At 37.1% G+C, this 14839-nt stretch overlaps 2 long non-coding RNA genes across 2 annotated transcripts; both read left to right on the top strand.

The window, feature by feature from the left end:
• The first annotated feature begins 7352 nt into the window (after window positions 1–7352).
• Window positions 7353–9135, top strand: LOC121051305. Its single transcript, XR_005805459.1, has 6 exons — window positions 7353–7487; window positions 7951–8050; window positions 8151–8259; window positions 8405–8515; window positions 8635–8752; window positions 9058–9135. It is a non-coding gene; the product is annotated as an uncharacterized LOC121051305 (long non-coding RNA).
• A 3143-nt stretch (window positions 9136–12278) lies between these two features.
• LOC112190741 lies at window positions 12279–14211 on the top strand. Its single transcript, XR_005807594.1, has 3 exons — window positions 12279–13115; window positions 13325–13447; window positions 13930–14211. It is a non-coding gene; the product is annotated as an uncharacterized LOC112190741 (long non-coding RNA).
• The last annotated feature ends 628 nt before the right edge of the window (window positions 14212–14839 follow it).

The raw sequence follows: 14839 nt of genomic DNA, 5'->3' as shown, positions 1-14839 counted from the left end.
TGACTGCGGCATGGTGGGTTGAGGAGCAACACATAAGTGATGACTTTGATGGAGGCATAGGCAGCGGAGTTTTATGGTGGTGACTTGGTGCGGTGGAGATTGATCCACGTTGGGTCGGGTCTTCTCCTGTGAGGGTTTCACTGTGAGATGTGGTTGGCAGCGTCGAGTGATGATGGTGGTGGTGTTCCTTATGGCGGCAGCGGTGCTACTGTGTTTTACTGTCGGCGGCTTGGCACAGTGCGAGAATGGTTGGATTGGGCTCCTTGCTATTGGGCTCGGGCTAGGGCAAACTGTGGGCTATTGGGTCATAGGCCTATGGCCTCTATTTTAGTTTTAGTTTTAGTTTTAGTTTTAGCTAAATAATTCCCTATTTTTTTTAGGGCCTTATGCTTGTTAGGTTAGATTAGTTAATGACCCTAACGAGTGTAGTTTGCTTGTCTATTCGCTATGTTTTTTCATAGCTTATAGACTCGCTTTTAAGTGAGCACTAAGTTCATATATGGTAAATCTATCCCTATGTATCATTGTGGTTTTTCACCACAAATCCTTGATCTGGCCTCAGCTCACCAGCGGGAGAGTATGTAATGGCCTATTTGACATGAGTTTTACTAATTATTATCATTTATTTATTAAAAATTAATTATATCATTAGCCAATTAATGTTTTATTATCAATTACAATTACACAATTGACAATTACATTTTTTCCTTTCAATAAAAAAAACCTCCCAACCTAGACTCACCGAATTACTATTAGCTAAATAATCTTTATTAATAATTCATTATATCATTAGTAGTTCTCTTAACCGAATATAATTCTTTTTACATGCATTTGACTACAACCATAACAATTGAAGTAAAAATAGAAAATCTCTTGTTTTAAATGTAGTAACTATGTCACGTACAACTAATTATTATTGCTTTTTGAACCAGTTTACAAATATTACCACAATGTGTTATCATATAAGTAAACCGTTATATTTTGACAAAAAAACACATATGTCCTCATTGGTGTGATAAAGTTCTCCGTTGCGTGTAATTAAAGTATTATATTATGTAATTTCCATCATAGAAGTTGTAATTACTTTCAGTTGATGTAATTTACAACAAACTACAACAATTGATATAAAAACGATAATTTTTATTCAATTTATAGTAATTACTCCAACTACAACCAATGTACTAATTTATGGATAATTTAACAAGTGTGACAACAAACTTGTTGTCAGAATAATAAATTTTTATACTTTTATCATTAATGAAATTATTACTTTAATGACCATGCATTACCACAATCCACATTAATTGATATAAAGGCAGTAATTTTTATTCAATTTGTAGTAATTACTCCAACTAAACTAATGTACTAGTTTATGGACAATTTAATAAGTGTAACAACAAATTTGTTGTTAGAATGGTAAATATTTATGATTTTATCATTAATGAAATAACTACTAGAATGACTACACATTTTACCACAATGTCCCACAACAATTGATGTAAAAGCGGTAATTTTTGTTCTAGTTTAGTAATTACTTCATATACAACATCATTTACAAGATTATTAATCATTTTACAATTCCGATAATAATTGTGTTGTGAACATGGTAAAATTAATATTAGACTAAAAGATATGTAAATACTCAGTATTGTAAGGAGGTTCTCCGTTTGATAATCAAAGTTTTCAATTTGGTAAAAGTTGTCAAACTGTGATATTTACATCTTTGATCACTCAATTACCACAACCACAATAAGTGTGGACGTGTGGTATAAGTCGTAATTCTAGTTCTACTAAATGTAATTTATTATTTTAACAATATTTATTACATGTTTTTGAATAATGTTACACATCAAGAAAGAATGTATTGTTAATATGGTAAACTTTATTTTTTTAAATGACATATATCACTACCACAAAAGTGGGTTAAGAATACCATTTCCTACCCACTATTGTAGTGATGGCAAAAATCTCAAGCGAGGCGGAGCTCCATTGGATACCCGCCCCTAATGGGGGGCGGATTCGGAGACAAATGGGGAATGGGGATCCCCAATCTCCGCTATCTAAGATTGGGGATGGGGCGGGGATGGTATTGTGATCTCCATCCCCAAACCCGCCCCAATAATATATATATATATATATATATATATTTAATATATATATATATATATTTATATGAAGTTATTTTTTATAATATAAGTAATAAATGTATACAAATTTACTACTTTATTTTAATGGCTACACTTTTACAATATAAAAGTCACCATATAAAGTTATAAACCCTAACTTCATAAATGACAACCCAGCCGTTCCTATCGTTCTCTCTTTGATCTATATCTTCTCCCTTGTTGACGGCAAATTCTTCCACTAGAAAGAAAAGCTTTTCTACCACAAAGGTTAAAACTCCTTCTCCTATTTCTTTTTTTTTTTGTTGCTTAGTCCTAGCTATAAGTATACTACGAAAGTTCTAAAGTATGTAAAAACTTGATCAATTCAAGCACATGGGACCAGAAACTTGTTTTGCATGCAAATCTATTATATATCTATATGATATTGCTATAAGTAGTGGTTCCATGAATCAAGTTTCTAATTATGTTTAGCAGATCAATAGATGGCCTCTTCACAATCAACCACCACTAATGGTGATGCTGGAACGATGGAGAATCAATCGCCTCCAATTCCTATCACATCAACAGAGAATTCGACCATTGCTGCACCACCAACTGAGAACCAGGAGAACTCAACACCAACAGGTACGAATGAGTTGACTAATGTAAACCGCCCAGGGTTTATGAGAGCACCAAAGTCGGTTGTATGGGATCATTTTGAAAAACAGGTAATTGGTGGTAAAAGAAAAGCTGTGTGCAACCATTGTAAGAAGCAATTGATTTCTGAAAAGAATAGTGTAACTAACTACACACTTACATGATCATATTAAGTCTTGTCTTTACAAGAAACAAAGAACCATAGATCAGTCAATGTTACATCCTACAAAATCTATTGATGGGTCTACTAAACTGACTTATAGCTTTAACCCAGACAATGCCAGGAAGGAACTTGGACATATGATAATTCTTCATGAGTATCCGTTGTCAATTGTGGATCATGTTGGATTCAGAAGGTATTCTTTTGAACTGCAACCGTTGTTCCTAGTTCCTACTCGAAACACAATCAAGAAAGATATTTTTAAGATTTTTGAAGTTGAAAGGGAGAAAACAATGAAGTTGTTGGATTCGAATAGAAGCAGAATTGCTATTACAACGGATATGTGGACATCAAGTAATCAAAAGAGAGGATTTATGACAATCACTTCCCACTTCATTGATGATTCGTGGAATTTGCAAAATCGACTCTTAAGGTAAACTGATAATTAATCTTTCGTGAGCTTTTGATTTTTTATCTCATTTTATTAACTAAATTTGAACTTATTTTATTTTTCGCTAGGTTTATATATGTACCATGTCCACACACAGCGGAGGTACTTGCAGATGCTTTGGTGAATTGCTTGTTTGAGTGGAATCTTGACCGCAAGCTATCTACTCTAACTGTAGATAATTGCACCACCAATGATGCCATGATTGACAAAATATTGGGTAAGATCGATTCTAGTTCACTTTTGTTGGATGGAGATTTATTCCACATGCGTTGCTGTGCTCATATATTAAACTTAGTTGTGAGAGATGGCTTAGATGTGATCAAAGATAGTGTTGAAAAAATTCGGTATAGTGTTGCATTTTGGACAGCTACCCCAAATAGAGAGGAGAAATTTGTTGAGGCAGCAAAGCAATTAAGAATTCCAAGCACTAAAAAGTTGGAACTTGATTGCAAAACTAGGTGGAACTCTACGTATACTATGCTTAACACTGCAATGATATATAAAGATGTTTTTCCTCGTCTGAAACATCGTGATGCTTTATACAAATTTTCCCCTAGTGAAGATGATTGGTCAAAGACGAAAGAGATTATAGACAAATTAGAAATGTTTTATGATGCAACAGAGCTTTTTTCTGGGACTCAGTATCCTACAACCAATCTTTATTTTAAAAATATCTGTGCTATTAGAATGGCAATATATGATTGGCAGGAATCAGAACAGGTTGAGGTGCAAGCAATGGCATCAAAAATGCTTATGAAGTTTGAGAAGTACTGGGGCACAATGCATGGTTTGATGGGAATTGCAAGCATTTTGGACCCAAGGTACAAGATGAAACAGATAGAGTTTTTGTGCCCTTTACTTTATCCCCACAGTAAAGCAATTGCATCAAATGAAATTGAGAGATATAAAAAGATGCTTTATGACGTAGTCAAGGAGTATCAATCTAGATCTAATCATAGTTGTGAAGCATCTCAAGCTCCAATCTCTTCCTCTTCATCAAGGACATCTGCACTTAAACTTGATTTGGTAAAACAATTAGATGTCTTTGTTTCTTCTTCTGCTACCAATACACATGTTAAGTCTGAGTTAGATCATTATTTAGAGGAATCTCTCTTACCTATAAATGATTATGATACTTTTGATATATTGTGTTGGTGGAAATCAAATGGAATTAAGTATCCCACTTTGCAAGAAATTGCTAGAGATATTTTAGCAATTCCTGTCTCGACTGTTGCTTCGGAATCTTGGATTATAAGTTCTCATCGCAGCCGACTCCATTCAAAGACAATAGAGGCTTTGATGTGTGCTCGAGATTGGTTATGGAGTGAGATACAAGGTACCGAATAATGATACATTCACAACTATAATTTTTTCTAATGTTTTGCATTTTGCTAACAACTGTTTTTTTTTTTTTACGAGCAGCATCAAATTCTGAAGAATCTAGAAGAGTTAGTGTTGAAAATGATACCGAGTGTAATGGTGAAGATGAGGTAAATCATATTCATATTCATACTTCTTATTTTATTTGATTAACTTGTGGCACAATTACTACTACAATTTACTGATCGACCATGTTTTCCTTGTTATATTATTTGTTGAAGGGTACGTTCTTGCAATGATTTAGAGAACATCACATTATTCGAATAAAATGGGCATGCTATGGAGACTTTATTGAGACTATTTGTTGTTTACTAAGATTGGGATGAGGAACTTTTTGACTTTTGTACTTATTGAATTATGATTTATGAAGAGGGGTGAAATTTGCACACCCCTAATTGCAAATGGCACACCCTTTTAATTTTTAATATTATTTCATCTCACAATTTTTGACACTTCCTAAAATACCCTAAAATCAGATTTTTTTTTTCTTCCTTTCTGGGTCCTCTCTCTCTCTCCCTTCCAAAACCACGACCATCTTCCTTTTTAGGTCCTCTCTCTTTCTGCTCTCTCTCTCTCCTCCTTTTGGGCTCGGAGCTTCAGAGATCGGAAAAACCTAGACCAAAACGTCGACGCGGACGACACCGGTTTCTTCTTTGGACTCCGACCATCCCAACTCCGACGACCAGGACCAGGCTCTGATCACCGGTAGCGTACCAGGAAAGTTGATTTGGACACCCCGAATCCTCTCTTTGCACCCGGATCCTTCTCTATCTCGCATCTGCCTCTTCTTCTTCTGGGTTTGTGTTTGTCCTTCTCTGCTTGCACCCATTGTTGCTCTTGGAGTGGCCTCGCTGGCTCACATTGCTGAGTCTCTGTAAAACCATCAGCAGCAGCTTCATTTCGTCCGGATCGGTGCGGTTAATGTGAAGAGGTCCGGTTCGGGGCCCAACAACAACAACAATCACTCTGGCGAGCTCTCCGGGTCCAACAAGAGCAGTCCTACAAATACCCGGAATAGCTCCAAACCGGGTCATATAAGATCCAATTCTGGCTCCGGCCAGTCGTTAATTTACTCGGGTCAGAGCTCCTCCTTCGTGAACTCGTCGCCGAGATCGAATGTTCTGCCCACTGGGAACATATGCCCATCCGGCAAAATCCTCAAGGCGGGTATGGTTCCGAATAGGAGCTCCAGAACCGACGTTTTGGGCTCCGGGACGGGCTGTTACGGCCACGGGAGCATAATGTAGGGTGGAGTGGCGGCCAAGAGTGTCGGTGCGGCGGAGGCCGTGAGCTCCAGAACAAGCGGCGGCGGAGAGTTGAAGAGAGGAATGGGGAGTGTGGATCCGGAAGAGGTGGAGAGCTGGGAATGAGCACTACAAAAGAGGCAATTTTGCAGAGGCTTTGAGCTTTTATGATCAGGCAATTACTTTGTCGCCGGCCAATGCGGCTTACCGGAGCAACCGGGCTGCGACCTTGACAGGTCTACGGCGGCTGTGGGAGGCGGTGAGGGAGTGTGAGGAGGCTGTACATGAAGAAGAAAGAAAGAAGATGGTCGTGGTTTTGGAAGAGAGAGAGAGAGAGGACCCGGAAAGGAAGGAAAAAAAAATATCTGATTTTAGGGTATTTTAGGAAGTGTCAAAAATGGTGAGATGAAATAATATTAAAAAATTGGAAGGGTGTGCCATTTGCAATTAGGGGTGTGCAAATTTCACCCCCCTTTATGAATTTAATTATGTTTTAGTTTTATTTGTTGTAGATTTTGATTTTAAAAAAAATTATTTTATTTATTAAATTTTTATTGGGGATTGGGGCAGATTTGGAGGCCTAGTCCCTAATGGGGATGGGGACGGGGAATCTCCAACATATTTTTATTGGGGATTGGGGCGGGGATGGGGGTAGAGAGTGACCCCGGGGATGTGGATGGTATTATGATCCTCATCCCCAACCCGCCCCATTGTCATCCCTACACTATTGGGCTAATGGTGTGTATTCCCAATTTGTGCTCACCAATACTTTCAATGGTGTGTGCCTGATTAGTTTTTATATTTATAAAACCAATAAAAGCAAAAAACAAAAGAGTTCTAGTGTCACCAAAACCCTTGAAGCAATAAAATATTATTTAGAGATTTATCAACAATTGTTTTGATATTTTTATTACTCTCATTTTCATTTTGTGCGGTGCCAAGCTCTCTTTCTCCCCCGTCGTATGAATTATGACAAACAAAAAAACAAAAGACCTGGTTTAGATCGAGACCGCACTATGCCACTCTCTCCCTCTTCTCCTCTCTCTTTCTATCCCTTCCCCGCCCCCCCCCCCCCCCCCCCCCCCCCCGCCCCGCGGGGCTTCTCTCTAACTCTCTGCTCTTTGCTCTTTCCGGCCTTCTCTTCGATGGCCACCACGACCACAGCCACCTCTCTTGCATCACTCTATAATCATTTCGTCCTTTACCTGTCTCTCTTGAAGCTTGTCAGGCTGGATCTGGCATTGCTGGCGTACCCGAACATCAACCATTGTCTCTTTTTTATTTCCTGCACCTTCACTCACATATGCACTTTCTCTTAACCTAATTTCTCTTGTCAAATTTATTCGTAGGTTGCAATTTTTTCAACCTTAGGGTTTCGAATTTGGGGCTTGTGCAGCAACCTATCAACTTTGTTAAAATTGGAGTTTATCTTGATACACATACAGACTTTCCATGACGAGTTCAGTCACTGTGATTTGAATTTAGATTCGGTATAGATCTTAATCCATGTAGCTTATTTTTGTTTCTGGTTTGCTATATGGCTAAGATTTTATCTTTTAATTTTATTCTTTTGGGCATGAAAGAGGCATATTGGTGAGATAATGTTTTTAACTTTAGTTTTGCATGCCAGTGATTAGTTGTAAATGTAATAGCATAAATGCTTGGTACGTTTTGTTGAATTGTGATGTATGCCGCTGTTTTCCTCTTCCAGATATGCTTGGTATGTTTTGTTTTCTCTATTATATTGGTTTACTGGAATTATTGTTGGTTGGAATTATGGATGAGGACTTAGAAATAGTAATTGATAATGCTTCTTGAGGATGTTCTTTGATTTTGCAAGTTTTAACTTCTCATTACATTAATTTATTTTATGTGCTATTTTACTTTGATTCTTCATACATATATGCTTATGTGTAGCTAATTTGGTCATGATCTGCCATGTTTCTTTTGCAGAACAGTGTATGATGTGAGTTTGAGTGATGAGAGCTGACCTCAAGATCTCTTTGATTTCGTCAACGGCAAATGCTTTCAAGTCATGGGAAAGGATTGATGTGTAAGTGCCAACTGTTTAATATGACTCTTGCTGCTTTGTATGGTTTCTTCTTTCCACTTCTTCTGTTTATTATTTACTAATTCTGGATACTGGTTTCTAGAGGTGGCATTATATCCCACTCTTTTGAATTGGAGGCCAAAACGAAAGGAATGTTTAGTGGTGCAACAACTGTTATTACATTTCGCTTTCCCTCAAAGGCTGCTCTGCAGGTTGAATAGAATGTTCAAATTCCTTGTATAAAGCGAGCTTTTCTTGTTTCCTTTAGGAGGCATATTCTGTGCCTTTTCCCTTTACTCTTGTTCTTTGTTAGTTGGAGCCCTCCATTTAACGCAATGACTTGTACTTTTTCCACAGGAGAGTGTTGATGCTTTTATCAGCTATGTTGTGAAAAACAAAGGATTTAGCTAGGGAAAGCACGTTGCCTGTTTGATCAGAATATGGAAGGACCAGTCACATATACAATTGGTATACAGCTTCCTCCATTTTCTTGTATTATAGCTTCTTCCGTTTTTTTTTTGTTTTGTATTTTTCCCTTCACATATGCTATGTAATGATTGTTAAATTGGTTAATGAACCTGTTGCAGTTATACTTTCGATGAGAATACTCCACTTGTTGATGATCCAGAGTACATCTCTGCATTGGGTGAAACAATATTCAAGGGACTGCAAAGCGGAGATAAGGATGGGGTCTGGCTAATGCAGGTAAAAGGAACGATTTAATTGAGTCTTACTATTTAACTTTGAGTATCTATTTTAAGAGAATGTAGCTAGTTACATTGACATCCCATTTGTAAACAGTAACCATGCCTGATTATTTATGTTTCTCTAGATATTAGCATATGATACTTGCGCCATTTTCATTTTAGTGCAAGAAGCATGCATACTATTGAATAGTTTTTATACCCTCATATATTGTTTGTGCATTAGTCCCTAAGCATGCATACTCTGTGAAATCATGGTGATTATTTCTAGCCAAATAAGCTGACTTGCCCCTTTGCTGCTTGCAGGAGAGAGATCTTTTTGCAGTTCAGTGATGGACCAAGAGAGATGATATATTCTTATTTCAGATGAAAGAAGAGTGAAAGGAGTCTCTTGTAGAGTTGTTTACAATAATTTGTATTTACAGATTTAAATATATATATATATATATTTTTTAAATGGAATATGTGTAGTCACCAAAGCTTGTATTAGTGGGTATGAAGCATTTGTGGGACCCATAATGGCCGACACCAAAAATATGATATTGGGTACTTCGGTCTTTGTCACGCCAGCAAAGGAAACCATTGCTGATAATGGTGGCTGGACAGTGTTATACACCAATGATTGGTACCCATTGACCCTATAGACACCATTAGTGACGGTGTCTAAAGGCCAGATTTGTGGTAGTGTATTAACGCCTATAGTGGGTACCTGTTAATCAGTTCAATAGGTTTCCACTACATTAACTTATTAAAAATTAAAAAATTAAAAAAATAAATATATGGCATACATCAAGGTACCGTAGAAGACACAAAAAAGAAAAGAAAAAAGGGAGCTTCTATTCATACATCCAAAATTGGCATTTGGACATCTCCGGCCACTTAATAGACCTCCAATTTACTTTTATAAATAATCAATATGCTATCTGCACCTCTCTAATTTTTCCACAATGCCCTTCTCCAATACAATCAATAGATGATGCAAAATTTATGTATTGATGAATATGTCATCGAGTGTATACCAATTCAATTGCTTAATTACTAAATTGGGATCATGAACATTGACATGATCGCTAAAACATGGATACGTATTGCTCATATTCAGAAGTTTGTTGAATATAAGGAATCAAATTTAATAGGAATGACTCACAGAAGAAATCTTCCCATCCACCATAAGTATTTTATCTAGCTTTCCCGTTGAAGCCATCACAAACCACATGCGTTCATAATTCTTATCCGTGGTTAAGGTGTAAAGGCCACGAGAAAGGCGTTGTTGGCTTACCCATGCCAAGAAACAGAAACGTGAAAGTTTGGTTGGTTGGTTAGTGTTTTGTGGAGACCAACCAAGTTTCATCCCAAGAAGATAAGTGCCGGTTGGATTATCAAAACTTTGCCACAGAACATTACTTGTATAATCAAATATCACAGTTAACTGTTGAAGGTCTGAACTAAAAATGCCATTGGAATCAAAAGAAAATTATATATGAAGATGGTTTGATTGAAATCTATTTTGATATATATTTTAGAGTTTACATTGGAGAAGAAAGTTTTCTCCAAGTTGAAGATCACGTATTGTTCATAGAGGTCTATTAAGTGGAGATGTTTATTGACCATTTAACATTAGTTACTTGAAAAATGAGAGAGGTCTGCCAATTTTGGAGATATGAATAAAAACTAAAATAAAAAATAAAAAACACTAAAAAAAAGAGAAAGAGACCATATATTGCCTGGTTAATGTTACTTTTCATTTGATTGCTTCATTTTTTTTTTTTTTTTTTACTTCAAAAAGAAAAGAAAGTTGTTTCCCAAAGATCCCAAAAGCTAAAGAAACTACGTACTTTTGCTTGAACACTCTCGGTTTATTCAAGTTCATCTTCCTTTACTAGAGAGATTGTATTCATATATACTTTCAAAGGAATTGAAGAGAAACTGCTTCACTCTGAGCTGATTAAAGGGATATGGGCGGCCACCAACCCCCGTCTGCGGTATCGATCTTCTGAGTAATCATGTAGGGAGACCCCGACTTCAGTGTGTAGAGGATCAGATCCATTTCTTCGACGGGTTTAGAGACTGGTTGCAGTGCGCCAAATTAAACTTCTTGCACCAGCTCTTTCAAGACAAAACACTGTCTCTTAGCTTATGTCCCAACGACCGGTGGAACCGGCACAAGGTACATCCTCTCTGCTTTCATCTTCATTTCATTTTTTTTTCCTACAGATAAGTTGATTTCGATTTGAGAGTTTGATATATGGTTGGGTTCAATCTCAACACGTGCATGTTTTAGCATGATATGATGTTCCCATACCAAATTAAACACATGAACTGATTTTAGATTCACTATTTAATAACTAACTATCATGTAGAACTCACAATCTTCTTCGAAAGAGAAGATTTATATCACTCAACTAAATAATTGTAAGTTAATAACCGTAAAGTTTTGAGATTGAGTTAATAAAACAATGTGTCTCCTTATTTATATTAGAAAGTTAAAAATAGAGGTATAAATCGAACCCATTGATTGGCATTGAAGATCAATTCGAACAGAGTTAGGTTGACTAAAGAAATGGATGCTTGACTAAGGAAATGGACAGAATAGGAATAGTGTATTGGAGACAGCTGATTTCATCTCTTAAAGAAAAAGTTAGGTAAGTCAAGTCAATTTAATAAGGGTTTCATTGGGCTTCTACTCACCCATCAAGCCAGGGCAATCCAAGTCATCAAAGGAATAAAGTTGGCCTTTGGCACGTTTTGTCACAATCATATTGACCATACGTTGTGTTCTAGACACTAATTAAGTTAGTGAACTATGGCTAATCGGTTATCTTGTCTAACTAACACCGTAGATGTCATGATTTCAAATATTACTGACATCATGATTGTGAAGTGGAGTTAAAAAAAAAAAACAAAACAAAAAAAAAAAAAAAAAAAACTCAACAAGTTAAAGCTATGTCTAATTCCTTAAGGCTCAATTTGATATAGTTTAACTTAACCCATATAGTTTAGCTTTGAAAATTGTCTTTTACCAACTTCTATAAGCAACAAATTGATGATGTAACACCGTATCAAAAAAAAAAAACTTAATGATGTAACATTGTAACTTTCGAAATAAGTTGCTTTATTAAATTTCACTAAATAGCTTTTGACACACTATTAATGAGGTCAAAGTGGGCCCAAGTCTCCAATTTTTATACGAGAGAGATTATGAATTGGACTCTTTAACTTTCGCCTTGCATAATGTGGAATTAGCGGAGCTCCAACCTCATGCCCAGTCCAACTATTAAACGGGCCGTACTAAATGTCCAAACGGAATAAAATGTATGAACTTGCAAATAGGGACCCTGGCCAGGCCCTTTTACACCTCTCTGGCTGAAAGGTTGAATGTGACCTCACGTGGAGCAAAAGACGCCATTACTTTTTTTTTTTTTGCTTTCTTTTTTGGTCAATGAAAGCCGCCGTTAATAGACTACCGGTTCTAGTACAGTAGTACTGTACCTTTCGGGAACTTTGCTAAAAAGAGGCGCGCTGCCTTCTCTCTCCTTTCATGACGACCCTCGAGAGTCGGCGGGTCTCCTCACTCGTGGTGGCGATTCTCTCACCCAGTGTGATGATTCTCGCACAACGCTTGCTGCCAAATTTTTCATGCAGCTCTTCTTTCCTGAATTCATATCCATCTTTCCCCCCTTTTGTTTTCTCAGTCTCGTTTGTCCCAGTTTCCACATCTTCGATTTAAGATTCTATTGGGACATCGACAACTTACCATTTGAAAGTGATGTATCCAACTGGTTATGTGCGGCCTTTAAGCTCGGGTGGAAACACTAGGTTTTTCTCTTTGCAATGCTTTGGTTCACTTGATGTTGGAGAAGATTGGTTATTTTGGTCTTGGTGGCTGGGACTTTCAACGTTTGAATGCTTGGTTCGGTTTGGGCCTGTTCTGCTCTTTGTTGTTGGTACTTTTCTAGTTTTAATTTTGTTTAGTTTGTGAATCAGCTTGTTGTAAGTGTAAGCTCTTGCGCTTTTTGGATGAAATTTTGACCCCTCACAAAAAATGTATGTGTCTTTGATATAGATTAGCTCCAGTAATAGGTAAGTAATTTCCTAATACCAAGGTGGGTTGGATTCATTTCGTTGTCCTAGATGTGTGCTTCCATAACTCCATCGCTCTTGTATGTCTATGTGATAGGTGGATCTCAAAACTATTTTTCAGTGGCCGTGTTTAATATGGTTCAAGTGTAATAGTTGTGTTTTGCTTGCTTATGTTGTGTGATTTATGCGTGATTTAGTTCAGGGCAGAGACTTGCAGTTTGTTCTTGTTCATCAACTCTTCTTATGGGTTACATTGATTGCATCATAAGCCAACTGAAAAACAGGTATTGCCTCCAGATGTCTTGGTTCATGCGTCTCTATTTCATTGTTTTACTTTAGCAATCCTTTTTCCATACTGAATTGAAACTCTTTCTCTTTAAGATTATTGCCGTTCCTCCAGTGATTATTTTCTAATTCGCTAGTAGCCAACTTCACTATAAACCAAAAGCAAAAATGCAACTTCTTTATAGATTTCTTGCTTTGATATTTACAGGTTTCCCTGCCTAGATCTCACACCAAAGCAGAAAAGTTCCAAATTTCCCCAGCACTAGTGAGTTACACAGCGGAACTTCATGATTTTCTCAATATGACTCCAACCGGATATTCTGTAGTATAGGTACATACTTTTGGTCCATTAGAGGAATCCTATTAGTAGTGATGTAATTTTAAAAAGCCGAGAGAAAACGAAGTAGCCAGTCTGCTCCTCTCTACGACCTTTATGCCATATGTCTACCAATATGACCAGACTTCTGGGTGGCTTATAACTTGCTGCATCAACCTGATGAACTGTCTCTAAATACTTAAAAGTCAAATACATTATCAATTTCATATGATCATATCTAACACTTTACATTCCACTAAATTGTTTAGCTGGTAGTATCATATCTGGCCTTTATGTAAGTTGAGAATAGTGTGTGATTAATGAAAACCCAAAGTTCTTAGATTACCAACTGGACTTAACAGGGTAACACCATCATCTGCTTTTGATTTAGTACTCGCCTAGTTTCCTTGTATACATTTATCCTTTATGGTGAATATCAATAATTATAGTTCATTGTCCATTTGTCCTAACAAAATACATATATATATTTCCGACAGACATGGAGATTCTTACTACAGTTGCTGGAGACAGTTCCCGAGTATGCAGTTGAACCTCGACAGATGAGTGGCATCCACCACCTCAACAATAGGTGGAGCAGGCTGCTCAACGTGCGATGTCTCCACCTCATCCTCATGGTAAACCTCATCCACAGGAGGGATCATACCTCTTCCTCTGGTCCTACCCCTGCCTCTGGGTCTACCTTGGCCCCTAGCTTTGCCTCCTTGTGACTCCATCACCTAAGGAGCATAGCACACTTGGTTAATACTTGCATAACTCCTAAACACAAGTATAAGTCAATCAACATGACCTCAACAATCAAACAACTACCCCGGCACGGAAGGATACAGTTTTTCATGAACACAATCCTTAATAACTCCACCAGAGTTCAATCCAGAGGTTCCCATTCCTTAAAAGATTGTAAATCAAAGAAGCCACACAAAAGTACACAACTTCACTAATAGAGCAGACCAATGCTCTAACGATCCACACTCTATGTCACGCCTCGATTTTTAAACATAAATAAAAATCGATATATAATCCCAGAATTATATATGCGTGATGGTTCAGCCATCAATACAAAATACTTGGAAAACTTTTTCTTTTTAAACAAGTACATATTAATGCTCTGAACCCACAATGTCAATATATACTCGCTACGCAGAGTTATATATTACATAAGTTTACAAATTAAATTGTCACAACAAAATAATAAGTAAATGCTCCTCGGAGCTTACTACAAGCGAAAGTCTTAATAACGGTAAAGTCACACAAAACTAGTTTTCTACCGTAAAGCTGCTAGCACGCTACCTCAGTTTCAGCCATGATTACCCTGACCTGCTAGATTAACCCCTATACCATTAAATAGTGCACTAGGTTGCCACATAACAAATCCGGTAAGCTTATGAA

This window comes from Rosa chinensis, chromosome 2 (assembly GCF_002994745.2).
Source record: "Rosa chinensis cultivar Old Blush chromosome 2, RchiOBHm-V2, whole genome shotgun sequence".
Classification (NCBI taxonomy): Eukaryota; Viridiplantae; Streptophyta; class Magnoliopsida; order Rosales; family Rosaceae; genus Rosa; species Rosa chinensis.
This window is presented reverse-complemented; position numbering and strand designations above follow the sequence as displayed.